Source organism: Lynx canadensis, chromosome F1, assembly GCF_007474595.2.
Source record: "Lynx canadensis isolate LIC74 chromosome F1, mLynCan4.pri.v2, whole genome shotgun sequence".
NCBI lineage: Eukaryota > Metazoa > Chordata > Mammalia > Carnivora > Felidae > Lynx > Lynx canadensis.
In genome coordinates this window covers 13,489,508-13,497,430 of record NC_044319.2, presented here as the reverse complement: position 1 = coordinate 13,497,430, position 7,923 = coordinate 13,489,508, and positions in this window count along the sequence as shown.

Sequence of the window (7,923 nt, the reverse complement as noted above, 5' to 3'; positions counted from 1 at the left end):
CGTGCGTGCGCACACCCACGCACACACACACACACACACGAGTGTAGCCTTTAAACATCAGGATGCCATCAGGATATTTTAGCATATATCTCACAAGAATATGGGCATTTGCCCACACAATCACATTACCATTACCACATCTAAGAAAATCAATATAAATTCAGTGATATTATCCAACACATCCAGTCTACTTTCAAATTTCTCCCGTTGTCTCCAAAACGTTCTTATCCAATGGCATGCTGAGGCTGGCTTGTACAGTGACAATGTGTGCATCTCTTCCAACTTCAAGTTCAGTGATCTCACAGTAGCTTGACATTGGTCGTAGTGGGAATATTTATACCATGGAAATTGGCAATTACTAGAAGTCTGAGATCCTCCCTACCCCTGGCTAGTTGTTAAACAAAATTTAATGACACACCATTCTTCCTTTTTTTTTTTTAACTTAACAGCATATATATATATATATATATATATATATGTATATATATGTATATATATATATATACACACACACACACACACACGCACACACACAAATTCTACATATATTTAATGAAGGTAATTTGACGAGTGTGGATGTATGCAATATGCTTATGAAGCCATCACTGCAATCAAGATAATAAACATGCACATCACTTTCATTAAGTTTCCTCACACCCTTTCATTTGTTTGTTTTTGGTAAGAATACTTGATGTAAGATCTACCCTTTTAACATTTTTTTATGTGCACCGTTCGTATTTTAACTGTAAGCACTGTGTTGAACAGCAGACTGTCAGAATTTATTCATCTTGCTGAACTGAAAGTTTATATATATTGAACAACTCCCCATTTTCTCCTATCCCCAGTCTCTGACAACCACCATTCCACTCTTTGCTTTTTTGAGTTTAACTGTTTTGAAGAAGAATCATATGATTTTTTGGTGACTGGCTTATTTCACCTACCATAATGTCCTCTCCAGGTTCATGCATGTTGTCACATATGGCAGGATTTTCTTTTCTTTTCTTCTCTTCTCTTTTCTTTCTCTTTTTAACACTGAATATTCTGTTGTATGTGTATAGAACATTTTAGGTATTCATCTGTCAAGATCCTGATTTCAATTCTTTTGGATAAATATCCAGGAGTGGGATTGCTACTTTTCATTTTTTGAGGACCCTGCATACCACTTTCCATAGCAGGTACCCCATTTTATTTTCCCACCGACAGTGTACAAGGGTATTAGTTTCTTCACATCTTCATCAAACCTGTTACTTTTATTGTTTTTGATAATAGCCATCCTATCAGGTATGAGGCAATATCTCATTGTGTTCTTGATTTGCATTTCCCTGAGGATTAGTGATGTTGAGCACCTCACCTTTTTATGTATCAGTTGGCCATTTGTATGTCTTTTTTAGAGACATTCAAATACATTGCCCATTTTTAAATAGGATTATTTGCTTTGTTTTGTTTTAATTGTAGAAATCTCATGTATTTTGGATATTAACCCCTTATGGGGAATATGGTTTACAAATCTTCTTCCCATTCTGTAGGTTGTCTTTTCATTCTGTTAATTGGTTTCTTTGCTGTGAAGAAGGTTTTTAGTTTGATGAAGTCCCACTTGTCTATTTTTGTTTTTATTTTCTGTGCCTTTGGTGTCATATCCAAGTGATCACTGCCAAGACCATTGTCAAGAGGCTTTTTCCTGGGGTGCCTGGATGACTCAATTGGTTAAGCATCTGACTCTTGATTTTGGCTCAGGTCATGATCTCAAGGTTTGTGAGTTCAAGCTCTACATGGGGGCTCTGAGCTGACAGCATGGACCTTGCTTGGGATTCTCTCTCTCTTTCCCTCTGCTCCTCCCCTGCTCATCCTCTCTGTCTCTCTTTCCCTCTCCCTCTCTCTTTTTCTCTCTCCCTCTCTCTCTCTCCCTGCCCCCCCAAATAAATAAATAAATAAATAAATAAATAAATAAATAAATAAGAGGCTTTTTCCCTATGTTATCTTTTAGGGGTTTTATATTTTCGGTCTTATGTTTAAGTCTTTTTTTTTTTTTTTTAGTGTTTAAGTCTTTAATCCATTTTAAGTTGATTTTGTGTGTGTGGTGTAAGGTAAGGGTCTGATTTCATTCCTTTGTATGTGGATAGCCAATTTTCCCAGCACCATTGTGTGCTCTTGGCAGCCTTGTTGAAGATTAATTTCTGGGCTCACGATTCTGCTCTGTTGGTCTATATGTCTGTCTTTATGCCAGTACTCTCTTGTTTTAAGTGCTGTAGTTTTGTTTCTTAGTTCTAACAGGGTTTTTGTTTTCGCTTGTTGGAATCTTTAGTGTTTTCTATATGTAAAATCATGTCATTTGCAAACGTATTATTTTATTTCTTTCTTTCCAGTTTGGCTGCTTTTTATTTCTTTTTGGTGCCTAGCTGCTGTGGCTAGGACTGCCAGTACTATGTTGAATGTAAGTGGCAATAGTGAACATCCTTGCCTTGTTCCTGATCTTAAAGGCAATGTTGTCAGTTTTTCACCATTGAGTATGATGTCAGCTATGGGCTTGTCGTATATGGCCTTTATTATATTAAGAGAAATTCCTTCTGTACCTAGTATGTTGAGAGTTTTAATCACGAACATGTGTTGAATTTTGTCAAATGCTCTCTCTGCATCTACTGAGATGACCATGCGACTTTTATCCTTCATTTCGTTAATATGGTGTATCACTTTACCTCATTTCCATACGTTGAACTATATACCACTCTTTACAGTTATATTTTTTCCTGATTAAACAGCCAATCAAAGTTTACAAGTTGCATTTACCTGTTAGGCCTCTTTAGTTTGTCCTATTCTGTAGCAATCTTCCAGCCTCCAAAGGGCCCAATTTAAGATGGGCTGATATTATCTAGTTTGCTACCACAGAAACTATTTTTCTGAAATAGCATTTTATTAAAAAAAAATTTTTTTTTAACATCTTATTTATTTTTGAGACAGAGAGAGAGAGAGAGAGAGAGAGAGAGAGCATGAATAGGGGAGGGTCAGAGAAAGAGGGAGACACAGAATCTGAAACAGGGTCCAGGCTCTGAGCTGTCAGCACAGAGCCCAACACGGGGCTCGAACCCACGGACCACGAGATCATGACCTGAGCCAAAGTCGGCCGCTCAACCAACTGAGCCACCCAGGCGCCCCTGAAATAGCATTTTAATTAGTCTCCTTACTTTCATTTGCTCCCCTATAATCTATTCTCCAGAAAGAAATCTATTCTTTTAAAATCATAAATTAGATCATGTCACTCTAATACACAGAAGCGTTTGCTGAATGTGTGGTCAGGGAGGGTTTTCAAAAAACAGGAATATTATACCATATTTATATATTGTGAAGGATGGTCCAGGAGAGCGAGAGAAAGATCAGCAACTTGGGAGAGAAATTGGACAAATTACGGGAGAGGTCTTCTTGGGTAAGTACAAAAGGATGAAATCGAGAACACTAGCTGGAATTGCCCGTCAGAGCATAGGTAGTCACCCTTGGTGACAGGAAAGAGAGTTTATGGGCACAGTGGCAGGTGGGTTAGGAAGTTGGTGGCAGGGAGATCTGATGACGTTCCCCTCGAATTGTTACTATTTTCTCGTCTGACAGTGAACCAAGAAGGAAGTGGTAGAGATTGGGGGTGAGAGGAGATGATATAAAATAGTCATCCAAGAGATCAGATTGGGGAGTGAAGGAATTAGGGAAATCTAGCAGGATTTGGGGGCAGTCGTGTAGGCTTGAACTGAAGAGTGATCCATTAGGTACTACTGAGTGTTCTTCCTCCATCTAAGGTCAAGTGCTCAAGCAGAAGTTTGAAGAAGGTAGAGAGTTGGATTTTGACCAGAATTGCAGTTCTGTCATGCAAATATGAATGAATGAGAGAGGGCAATGAGTTGAGAGCACACACAAATGTGACACCATAGAATCACGAAGTCGAAGCTGGATGATGAAGGAAATGAGAAAATGAGGGGAGATGGAAAGTGAAAGATGGCAGGATGTTTGGATCGGAAGTCCCAGCAGTTTGAAGAGAATATTGTATTAGTAGGGGTTGGCTGGCAGACCATGACACGATTGGTGGAGGACGGGATGTTTGTAATTCAGACTGTGGACAGCTGCTCTTGCTGAGAGTGACAAAGCCAAGGCCTGCCCTGGCTAGTACAATAGCCACTCGCCATCTATAGCTGTTGAAGCTGAGACTTAAATGAACATTAAATAAAATGAAAAATGTAATTCCTTATTGGCACTAGCTGCCTTTCAAGTTTTTAACAGCCACGTGAGGCTAGCGGCTACCATAGTGGAGAATGAAGGTGAAACATTTCTGTGATGGTGGAAAGTTCTTCTCTTGGACAGCACTGGTCCAGAGTGTGAACATAGTAGTGAGTGGCTGAGATAGGTGGAGGGTGTGATCGTTAGAGGTAACCGGGTTAAGGAATAGAGAGAACGTGACACTTGATTTTGAAATCACTGAGAATTATGAGAGAAGTAAGGGTGAAGAAAGAGACACTGAGTCAGAGATCTGTTCACGCTTCCACGCAGCTCTGAGCCTGAGGATGCTGGCTCCTCCCCCAGCTCCAGGTGTGGGTCGTTTGGTCAAAGGAGAATCCTGTCCCCGATGCGATGCAGGCCGTGAGGACTTGAGACACAAGGAGAGCTCTGCTGGAGACTTCAGGATACATACCTATTAGTAGTGTGAATGGGAAGCTGACCTAACAGGCTCCTACGCACAGTGGAACGAATAAGACAACATTTTATTTCTCTGTCATGTGACAATCAGACCACTCTAGGCTGGTAAGGCAGCTTTGTTGCTTGGGTCATGCAGGGAACCTTGTTGCTTCTATGTTGTTACTTAGTCATCTCTGAGGAGTATGGTTGAAGCTGGTTTGCTTCGTGCTCCATTTCCATGGCACCCTCTTGCAGAGAGGAGTGAGGAAGTCCTCAGAGTAAGCAGTTCCCTTGCAAGTAAAGCAGGGATAAATGACACACATCGTTTCCATTCACATTCCGTTTGCAAGAACTTGATCACATGGCCACACTAGCTGCGAGGAAGGCAAGGTGGGCATATGACCTGGAAGAGGAGGGAAGCAGACTCTGTGGATACGAGTTGCCGTCTGCCATTTTCTGCTTCTGGAAGAATTCTGGAAGCACTTCTCTCCTTTTCTACAGGCGGTAGACTGGACTTGGAGCCACCATCCCCTTATCGTGCTGAGGATGATGCTGGCCTAGGGATAAGAGTGGATCAGGGAACCATGGAGAGATGGCATTGAAACTCCTGGATTCAGTCCACCCCGAAGCCCATCTCACTGCTGGACTCTGATTACATGAGCCACAGACTTTCCTTGTTGTGTCAGTTTCAGTTGAGTTTCTGTTTCTAACAGTTGGGATGTTCCACAAATTATGTAACCATTCTGCTACTCTCAGTGCAGTGTCTTTTTGCCGTTGTTGTGAACAATGAGATAACCGTCCTCATGTACGTATCTTTGAACGCACGACTGTTTCTACAGGACGGATTCTGAGATGTGTAATTGCTGTCCCAAGGGATATGCACATTTAAAACTTTGGTAAATACTGCCAAGGTGCCTCAAAACGCACTTAATAACATTCTCATTCCACAATCACTGTCCTCCTCCTCTGATGTCTTGCGACATCTCCCTTTGCCTTCTTCTATGTCCTGACTTTATAAAGACCATTTACAGAAGAGCATTTGGGGACATGCGTTCTCTCCCCTGATGACATTTGCACTCAGCTTCCTTCCATAGCCACATGTTGCCCCTGCTGTTTCTGGCCGGAGCTCTAATTCCAGCCACTCTCTTTATAAAGGCTGCTTGCACTTTCATGGAAACAGATGCCGCAAATAACAACATCGCATATTTAAATAGCATCAATTTTACTTTGTAGGGAAATTTGATCAATTGTCTTATCCTACTGAAACAAGTTGATCATCTCATGTTTTCCCTTTTAGCTTAAACTTGTTAGGTTTGCTTTCAAATGTCTAATCGAGTTCTTTTTTGTAGAGAAAGAACTAAGTGCAGACTTTTTAAACATCAAAATGTTCTGGAGTTAGGCTATTCACTTTATTAAAACATTTTAAAATGTTTATTTCTTTTTCTCTTTTTTTTTTTCTTTTTGAGAGAGGGAAAGAGCGAGCGAGCGAGCCAGCAGGGGAGGAACAGAGAGAGAGGGAGACACAGAATCTGAAGCAGGCTCCAGACTCTGAGCTGTCAGTGCAGAGCCCGATGCGGGGCTCAAACCCACAGCAATGAGAGCCACCCAGGTGCCCCTGAAGTTAGACTTAAATAATGTAAATTATTCTTAAATAATGTATCCTATCTTACTAAGGACAGGACAACCCTGAAGGGTGTTTTTTTTTTGTTGTCTATGGCTTCCGTGGGAATCTTCCTAAATTGGGAGAGTATTCAATGGAGTATTTTTTCGTTATGTTTCTATTTTAAGGGTTTTGTACCCAATTCCAAAGTGTGTGGGAGGTTTTTTCCCTACATTGCAACGCAATTCTTGGACACCAGTTGGGTATCCTACAACTGAACTCAATTCTGGTCCTTCCTACCTGGAGACAGCATCTGATTGCACAGGTTAGGGGCTCAGTCCTACGAGGTGCCCCTCTACTTGAGTTGCCTGCCCAGGGTGTCACCCATGCTTCTGATGACCGGCTATAGATGGAGGTTCTGTGACCCCTCCTTCGGTTTGATTAATTTGCTACAGTGGCTCACAGGACTCAGAGAAACATTTTGCTTGCTAGATGATCAGGTTATTATAAGAGGATATAACTCAGGAAAAACTAGATGGGAAGAGATGCATAGGACAAGATATGTGCCTGAGTGGCTCAGTCCGTTGAACATCCAACTCTTTAATTTTTTAAGTTTTTAAAAACTTATTTTGAGAGAGAGAGGACATGGGGTAGGGGCAGAGAGAGAGGGAGAGAGACTTCCAAGGAGGCTCTGTGCTGACATAGTGAAGAGCCCAATGCAGGGCTCAAACTCACAAACCATGAAATCATGACCTGAGCTGAAATCAAGAGTCAGACCTTTAACCGACTGAGCCACCCAGGCGCCTCAAGCATCTGACTTTTTTTAAAAGGCATTTTAATTTTATTTAATTAATGAATTTATTTTCAGAGAGAGCAGAGTGTGGATGGAAGAGGGACAGAGAGGGAGACACAATCTGAAGCAGACTCCAGGCTCTGAGCTATCAGCACAGATCCCAAGGCAGGGCTCAAACCCATGAGCTGTGAGATCATGACCTGAGCTGAAGTCAGATACTCAACCGACTGAGCCATCCAGACGCCTCAAGCATCTGGCTCTTGATTTTGGCTTAGGTCATCATCTCATGGTTTGTGAGTTTGAGCCCTCATGGTTTGTGAGTTTGAGCCCCATGCAGAGCCTGCTTGGGGTTCTCTCTCTCTCTCTCTCTCTCTCTCTCTGCCCCTACCCCACTTGTGCGCGCGCTCTCTCTCTCTCTCTCTCTCTCTTTCACAATAAAAAAATAAAGACATTGGGAAGGGGTGTAGAGCTTCACATATTCTCTGAGGACATCACTTCCCCCCAACTTCTCTGTGTTCACCAATCTGGAAGCTCTCTGAACCCCATGGTTTTGGTGTTTTATGGAAATTTCATTTCATGGAGGCTGGCTCCTTGCACTGGTGGAGGGGGTATTTTTCTGTGGGGTAGATCTGATCTGTATGGTCACTGTGCCAGCTGGAGCACCCCATTTTGTTGTATAGGGCATTTTAGGGGAATAAGCCCTTACAAGCAGGAACATCCCTTTACTTTTATTAAGAAATTATCTTTCAACATAGTGATTCGATGATTACATACGTTGCAAAATGCTCACCATAAACGTAGTTACAGTTACGTCTGTCAGCATACAAAGTTGTTATATTATTACTGACTACAGTCCCCATCCTGTACTTTTTACCCCCAT